Source organism: Elephantulus edwardii, unplaced genomic scaffold, assembly GCF_000299155.1.
Source record: "Elephantulus edwardii isolate Elephantulus edwardi_28Jun2011 unplaced genomic scaffold, EleEdw1.0 scaffold00021, whole genome shotgun sequence".
Taxonomy (NCBI): Eukaryota; Metazoa; Chordata; class Mammalia; order Macroscelidea; family Macroscelididae; genus Elephantulus; species Elephantulus edwardii.
The window spans coordinates 9955575-9963602 of NW_006399771.1; the positions used below are offsets into that span (position 1 = coordinate 9955575).

The following is an 8028-nucleotide window of genomic DNA, read 5'->3' on the forward strand; positions in this document are numbered from 1 at the left end:
AAACTTATTTTACTTGGAGAATTCCACCAAACACTGTCCACCATGGGTAACCATTATCACATTTGATGCATCGATGTCACAGTGTTTAGCATCACAGCAACCACGAGTTACTTCTGTACAGCAAATGGACAGACCAGTGCTATACCATTGGGCTACAGGTCCAATGGCCCAAATACTTTTTCAAATAGGGGGCCAGATACAATCATTTCACTACAGATGGCTGATAAACATTGCACCTATGTCTCACCTGAAAACAAGATCAAACTTCTGTAAGAATCAGCCTGCTCCAGACCACTGCCTACCTGGAAACCAACACATACTGCAGACCTCCTATCTTTTTAAATAGGGGGTCAAATACAATCATCCACTCCCAACGGCTGATAAATATTGTACCTAGAACATAAAATAGCTTAGGTAAGCAGTAGAAATGATGAAGTAAAGAAACTGAGCAGAAGATTTCAGAGGATATCTCAAGAAGACAAAGTAAGGTGTTACAATGAAATACAGAATGATCTGGAGTTAGAAAAACAGAAGAGAAAATACATCTAGAATTTCTCAAGGTGAAAAAAACTGAAGATTTAAGGGGATGAGGGAGGATCCAAAACTCAAGTAATATTGAAAGAGTCTATGGACAAAACGAATTGGTTGTCATTCAGACATTTCAGGAGGTAGCTTATGATCAAAACCAATGGCATAAAAGGGAAAAGTCATGCACATCCAAAAACTTCTCCAACAGGGTAAAAAGGGAAGCCACAGATTGGGAAAAGATACTTGATAATGACATGTCAGATAAGGGACTTATAGCTAGAATTTATAAAATACTTGAGAACCACAACAAGATAAAGGAAAATAACCCAGTTGAAAAATGGGCACAGGATATGAACAGACACTTCAGCAAAGTAGACATTTAGATGGCCAATAAGCACATGAAAAAACATTCAAAATCCTTAGCTCTAAGAAACATGCAACTCAAAACAACTATGATATCATCTCACCCCAGTAGGAATAGTAAAATTCAGAAGAGACGCAAACAACAAATATTGGTGAGGTTGTGGAGAAACTGGAAATCTTATTCACTGTTGATGCAAGTGTAAAGTGGTTGAACCACTATGGAAGACTGTATGGCACATTCTCAAAAAGTTGCGAATAGAAATACCATTTAACCCAGCACTTACACTACTGGGAATTTACCCTAAAGAAACCATAACTGCCACCCAGGCAGATATATGCACACTCATGTTTATTGCAGCCTTGTTTGCAATAGCAAAGAGATGGGAAAACCCAAGTGCCCATCAACAAACAAATGAATAGAGAAGCTCTTGTATATTCACACAATGTAATATTATGCCACATTAAAACAAGGAACTTATCAAATATTATGCAAAATGGATGACCCTGAAGGACATTATGCTGAGTGAAATGTCTCAGTTACCAAAGGACAAATATTGCATGGGGCCACTGTTGTAAAATGGGACTGATCTCAGGGTTGAGAGAAGACAGAAAAGGAGGGGAGGAATGATGTATACTGCATTGAAAGAGATGAGGGAGAGAACTGTTTAAAAGGAACATATGAATGGGTATTCTTGTCATCACAGAAGTCCAGAGTGAAGGCTGTATAGTGGAATGGACTTGGAGGTTTTCTTTTACTTTTCAAGGAGAAGAGTGAATTGGGGGGTGGGGGGTGGGCAGGAGAAAAGTGCAACAATGAACAACTGGAAACCCTAAGTGCCTGTAAACTTTCATAAAAATTAATAAAAAAAATGGGTGACCCTAGAAGACATTACGCTAAGTGAAATATCTCAATCACAGAAAAACAAATACTGCATAGTGTCACTCTTGCAAAAGGGGACTGACATCGGAGTTGGGGGGGGAACCTAAGGAAAGAGGGCATTGAAACAGATGAGGGAGAGAATTGTTTAAAAATAATAGATGATTAGATATTATTTTCATGACAAGATTCCAGAAAAAGAAATACATAGTAAAGTGGACTGTGGACTTGGAGGGGCAAGGGATTGTATAACAATGAAAGAATTCTCTTTTCTTTCTTTCTTTCTTTTTTTTTTCTTGTCCAAGAGAAAAGTGAACTGGAGGTGGGCAGGGAAGAAAGTGCACAACAATGAATGAATGAAAATGAAAAAAAAATATATATTTATAAAGGAAAAAAGAGTTTTCCAAAATTTTAGAGAACAAAAATATCCTCCCCAAATATCCATTCCAGCATCATATGTTCCAATTTCCTGGAAATAATCTCTGTCAATTGACAAAAGGCCTCCTGCTATGGTAGGTATTCTCACAAAAACAGTTTGATCCTCTTTCTTTCTGTCCATTTCTCTCTGGGGAATAGGATTCCAGCGAAAATTGAGCTTCCAGTTGAACCCGCCATAGGTCATATCTGAGCCTGCCATATACTTGAAAGTGTCATCGCTGATCACATCAATGATAGGACACACTTCTGCTCTCCTGTCCTGCTTGACTCTGGCGAGGACAGGCTTCAGCCATCCCACTGGGCACTCACAGTGCGCCTCTAAGAAGGTCGTCACTTGACCTTTAGACACAGCAGCTCCTTTTAATCTCACTCGGATCAATCCAGAATGCTGCTCCATTCGAATTACACGAATGCGCACTTGTAATCTTTTCACGTAACTCTCTAGAGGTCTTTTCAAGAAGGCTCTCTCACCGGCATCATTGACCAGCACTATCTCTTCTAGCACCTGTCACGGTGAGAGGTTAATGATGCTATGAACAGCAGGAGGATGCTCCAAGCCTCGTTGTGAAACACAGTCGCCACACTTGTGGTAGGAAGAGAATCTGGACACATCTTTGTTTTACACCCGTCTAACCTAACATCTGGTAAAGATCGGCTGAACACAATCATCTCACTTGCCATTAAGTTGAACTGATTGATTTTGACCATCTCGTTTAGAAATTTCCTTTAGGACCTGGCTGTGTGAAGGTACTTTGAAAATTGTTACATGCTCGCATGTTGGACATGTATTCCAGAAAGCTACATCTTTCACATTTCCAGGAGGCACAGGGTAGATCTTCAATACAAATAACAGACAACTTGCAGAACTTCAGATGGATGACTGAAAAAATTTCTTCTGCATCATTTCCCCAGGTGTTACCAAGGTAGACTACGGAGACATATCCTCAAATGTTGGCCTCAGGCACAAGCGACAGTGCAAACCTTTCTCTTGGCACCTAGAGCATATTTATCCTGATTCTCAAATCCTGTGGCATTATTTCTCTTTGGGAGAGATAAAAACGTGGAAACCAACCAATGTCTGGATAATATATATGGCTAGAAAAGAGAGTGAAAAAGTTGGACATTTTAATTGTCATGGTATGGGAGGTAGTCAGGTTTTCTCTTACACTGCCAACAAAGAAATCAGAACAGACAACCTTGGTTTAGATGTTTCCAAACGTAATGGCTCAGTCACAATGCTCAAATGTTACCACCTAAAAGGCAACCAGCTTTGGGAGTATGACCCGGTGAAATTAACCCTGCAGCATGTGAACAGTAACCAGTGCCTGGAGAAAGCCGCGGAAGAGGACAGCCAGGCGCCCAGCATCAGAGGCTGCAATGGAATCCAGTCCCAGCAGTGGCTTCTTCAGAACGTGACCCTTCCAGAAATCTTCTGTGACCAAATCAACAAATTTTAAAAAAAGAGAGAAAGAAACAACAAAAGGATTGACTGGGCTACTTCTGCATACATTTCTGCCACATTCTTAAATAGAAAAAAGAAAAGAAAAAGTGCTCCCCTGGTCAGCAGGATTTTAAGGTTTATTAGCCCTTGACACCTTGACTCCTCTAGTTTTCCACCAGCTGTGAACAAGCCTACCTGTTCCAAGGACGTGGAAGAGGATACTGTTGAGACTGTGTGTGCCGGCGTTGATGATATTGGAAGAGTCTTTCATCAAGGATCCTTGTGAGGAGTATTGAGACAGTGAAACAATCAAGAAGGTGGGCTTTCTGGAGTGCTGGACTCTTGACAGTTGGCCTGCATATTGGTGAGTCTTACTGAATGTGCTCTTATTGCAAAGAATTCCCAAGATATTTTTTTCCTGATTAGAACTGGTAACCAGTTTACGAAGTATTATTCTAAAAATAAACGAAAATGAACTGGAACCAGATTCAGTATCATGAAAACAGCATTTTTACAACAACAATAATTAAAACAACAACCAACTCTACTAAACAGGGTTTACAGAAAATTAAAAAAAAAAAAAGAAAATGTCAGCTTAAAGACTAAAGTATCCCCGATCCAAGCCGAGGTCTTTTCAATTGCTTCCCAAGCATCGGAATGTTGGGCAGTGAATAAAGAAGACCGAAGAAGAATTGCTATCTTTGGATTGTAGTGTTGGTGAAGAGTATTACCTTGGACTTCCGAAAGGACAAACAAATCTGTCTTGAAGAAAGTGCTCCTTAGAGGCAAGGATGGTGAAACGTCTTCTCACTTAGTTTGGGAATGTGCTTGAGAGGAAATAATCCTTGGAGGAAGACATCATGCTGGGAAAGGCAGAGGGATGAAATCCTCAACAAAGAAGATTGACACAGTGACGGCTATGATAGGCTTGAGATCCTTGACAGAGATCTTTATGAAGAGATGGATTAAAGCAAGATTTATATCTGTTATTTATAGGGTTGCTATGTGTCATGCGTGATTCCAAAGCTCCCAGCAACGATAATAACTCCCAAAGCAAGAGTTAATCTACATTTTATATATAGCTATTTTGTTTACTTTCATGTTCCTGAGAGAGAAAACCCACTGTCACTGAGTAATTTCTGGCTCACGGTGACCCTCCAGCAGGTTTTTCAGACTATAAATCTTTAAGGTAGAAACTGCTCATCTCTTTCCCTCCGAGAGAATCCAAATTGCTGACATTCCCGTTAACAATCTGTCATGTAACGTGCTATGCCACCAACACTTCTGAGAGAAGAAGCTAGCTCGTAAATTTATTACCTAGCCTGAAGCAATAATGAAGCTACACGTAGAGAGAAGGGATAAAAGGCTAGTGCGCTGAAATAGAACTTTATATACAAATACAGGTCTCTTCTGTTTGAAGAGATAACAATGAGGAATTCCAAGGAGAAATATATCATGTGTCTTCTTCTAAGATGTCTTTTAGGGTGTTTTGTGGATCCTTGGATAGAGATTTGAGAGGGAGATTATAATTAAGGTGGAATATACTAGGCGGCATCTAGTGAATACAAATCTGTCTTCTGGTAGCAGACTATAGTGATTACAACAGCTGTTCAAAACAAGGAAAATTATTTTGAAAAAAAAATGTCCTTAGTGCAGAGGTCAAAATATTGCATGCCCAAATCCTTTTGTATAAAATTCTTGTTTACTCTTAGCCAGTTCAGTGCCTCTTAGAAGAAAATATGGGTGAAAATATGCCCTACTAGAGGGAATAGGCATGAGGTAGGATCAGAATTTCTGAAGGAAGAAATCTTTGCTTTGAAAAGATTCACTAATGAGGTAAGAATGTCATGACCGATAGAGAAAAAGCTGTATCCTTAATACTCTAGTGAAGGCATCTTCAGCAAAGGAAGTTGATTTTGTTAGTTAGAAGATACGGATGCCAGTCTGTTTGGTCTTGTTCAGGCATTACCCAGTGATCATTGCAGCAAGAGATATCAGCAATTAAAAAGAGTTTGGTAATCTGTAAAATGGAATTAATACCTATTTTAAATTCCCTTAGGGCTACTATAAAAGCCAAATGAAAGTGATAATATTTTATTAGTGGACAAGTTATAAGCACTGTAATATAGGAAAAGTAATTTATTTTTATATTTTATCATCATTTCCTCCAGCTAGATCTTGCTATATAATAAATTGAGCTCAATACAAATTTGGGTTCTAATTATAAGAGAGTAATATGCAAACTAGACAGGAAAAACAAGTGAATTATTATTTACTAGGCAGTGGGAACTTGCTAAGCATTTGAGAGCTAGACAATGAATAAGTGTGACAGAGAGAAAATTGGTGCCTTTGAGTTGTGGTATTTGAGAAGATTGAGATTGTTAACAGCTTTAGTTTGCTTGGCTCCACAATCAACACATTTGGCACCAGAAGCCAAGAAATTAAAAGGTATATTGCACTGGGAAAGTCTGTTGTCAGAGACCTCTCCAAAGTACTGAAGAGCAATGATGTCAGTCTGGAGACTGAGGTGCGAAATTACTTGCTATGCGTCAGAAAGATGGACAATGACTAGGGATGGTAGAAGGAGAATTGATGCCTTTGAGCTGTGGATAAGAGTGTTGAATATACCACAGACTGCTAGGAAAACAAACAAGTTCATCCTAGAGAGGGTAAAACTAGGCTGTTCCTTGGAGGCAAGGATTCTGAAGCTTCGTCTGACATTCTTGGGACATGTTGCAAGGAGCAAACAATCCTTGGAGAGGGTCGTTATGCTTGGCAGGGTGTAAAGACAGCACAGGAGAGGAAGATCCTGGTTGAGATGGATTGATTCAGTAACTGGGGTAGTGAGAGTGGGTGTGAAGGAGAGAGTGAGATTGGCACAGGATAGAGCAGGGTTTAGAGATGTTGTATATAGGGCTGCTATGAGTTGCAGGTGACTCGATAGCACGTAACAACAACTGAATATCCTATGGACTACCTAAACAGCAAACATATATGTCTTGGAAAAACTCAGTCAGAGTTTGCCTTGGAGGTAACGATTGTGAAACTTCATCTCACATACTTTGGGAATGCGACGAGGAGACTATTCCTTGGAAAGATGAAAGGTAGAGGGCCGGAGAATTAAATAAAGACCCTGAATGAGATAGACTGTGCATAGTGACTGCGGCAATGGGCTCAAATGTGTCAGGGATGATACAGATGGCAAAGGATAAGACAGGGCTCATATCTGATATTCATAGGGTTACTATGAGTCTTACTCAACTTGATGACACCTGACAAAAACAGACACTGATCTAACGTTGAAAAATATACCAGTTGACATAATCATAAAATATAACAAATAGTCATAAAACCTAGGTATCACACAACATTAAGCTTTTATTTGTCATGCCTCCAAGGCCAGATAGGGCTTAGCCAAGCCACTGTATCTTCATTTAACTCCCTTATATGTGTAGATGTTAGCAACTGTCAACTAATCTATAAGGCATTGACTGGGGCAACACTGTGTTATTCTTCTGTTTCTGATGATTATTCTTTCCACATTGCTCTCATCTTTTGCATTCTAGTCACCAATTATTATTAATGCATCTTGACCACATATCGGGTCAACCCTCATCTTTAACATTGGTGCTTATATTTGAATGATTATTGCATTATCAGGTCTTCCTTGTATATGAATGGATAATACCCTAATGGATAATATATACAGCATTGTACTTCAATATAGAAGATGCAATGACTTTTAGCACTATGAATAGAACATCATTTTTCTTCAATTTTTCATTCCCAGAATAATAAATCTCATGATTGTCTGATTCAAAGTGTCCAATGCCAGTCCATCTCAGCTTGCTAATACCTCAAAGACAGGCTTGAGACTTTCAGCACTAATGATTGAAGACCAGAAGAATCGTGGGATAATATGAAAGACATAATCTTTAAAGAAAGCAAAAAGTCATTACAAAGACAGAGGATTAAGAAGAAACCAGAATGGATGTCAAGAGGAAATTCTGAAAATCACACTGGGTCATTGAAAAGTCAAAACAAAGGGAAGATACACTGATATAAAAAGAGCTAAATAGAAGATTTTAAAGGGCATAAAACAAAGAGAAGAGATGCTGAAGTAAAAGAGTGAAACAGAATATTTTAAAGGACAATTAAAAAAGAAGAAGTAAAATATTACAATTAAATATGCAAAGAGCTGGAGTTGGAGAATAAAAAAGGAAGCATTATGCTGAGTGAACTCAGTCTTCCAAGGACAAATATTGTATAAAACATTATCATAGAATGAATATGAGAATTGAAGGGTGGGAGGAGGGTGGAAGCAGAGGGATGAGGATGTGTGGGGGTGGAGGGGATTAATCATAGGTTTGTACAATTTGAT

General features: G+C 38.9%; 2 pseudogenes; one reads left to right on the forward strand and one right to left on the reverse strand.

The window, feature by feature from the left end:
• Window positions 1–298: 298 nt before the first annotated feature.
• LOC102864805 lies at window positions 299–2991 on the reverse strand (annotated as a pseudogene).
• Window positions 2990–3663, forward strand: LOC102865204 (annotated as a pseudogene).
• Window positions 3664–8028: the final 4365 nt, after the last annotated feature.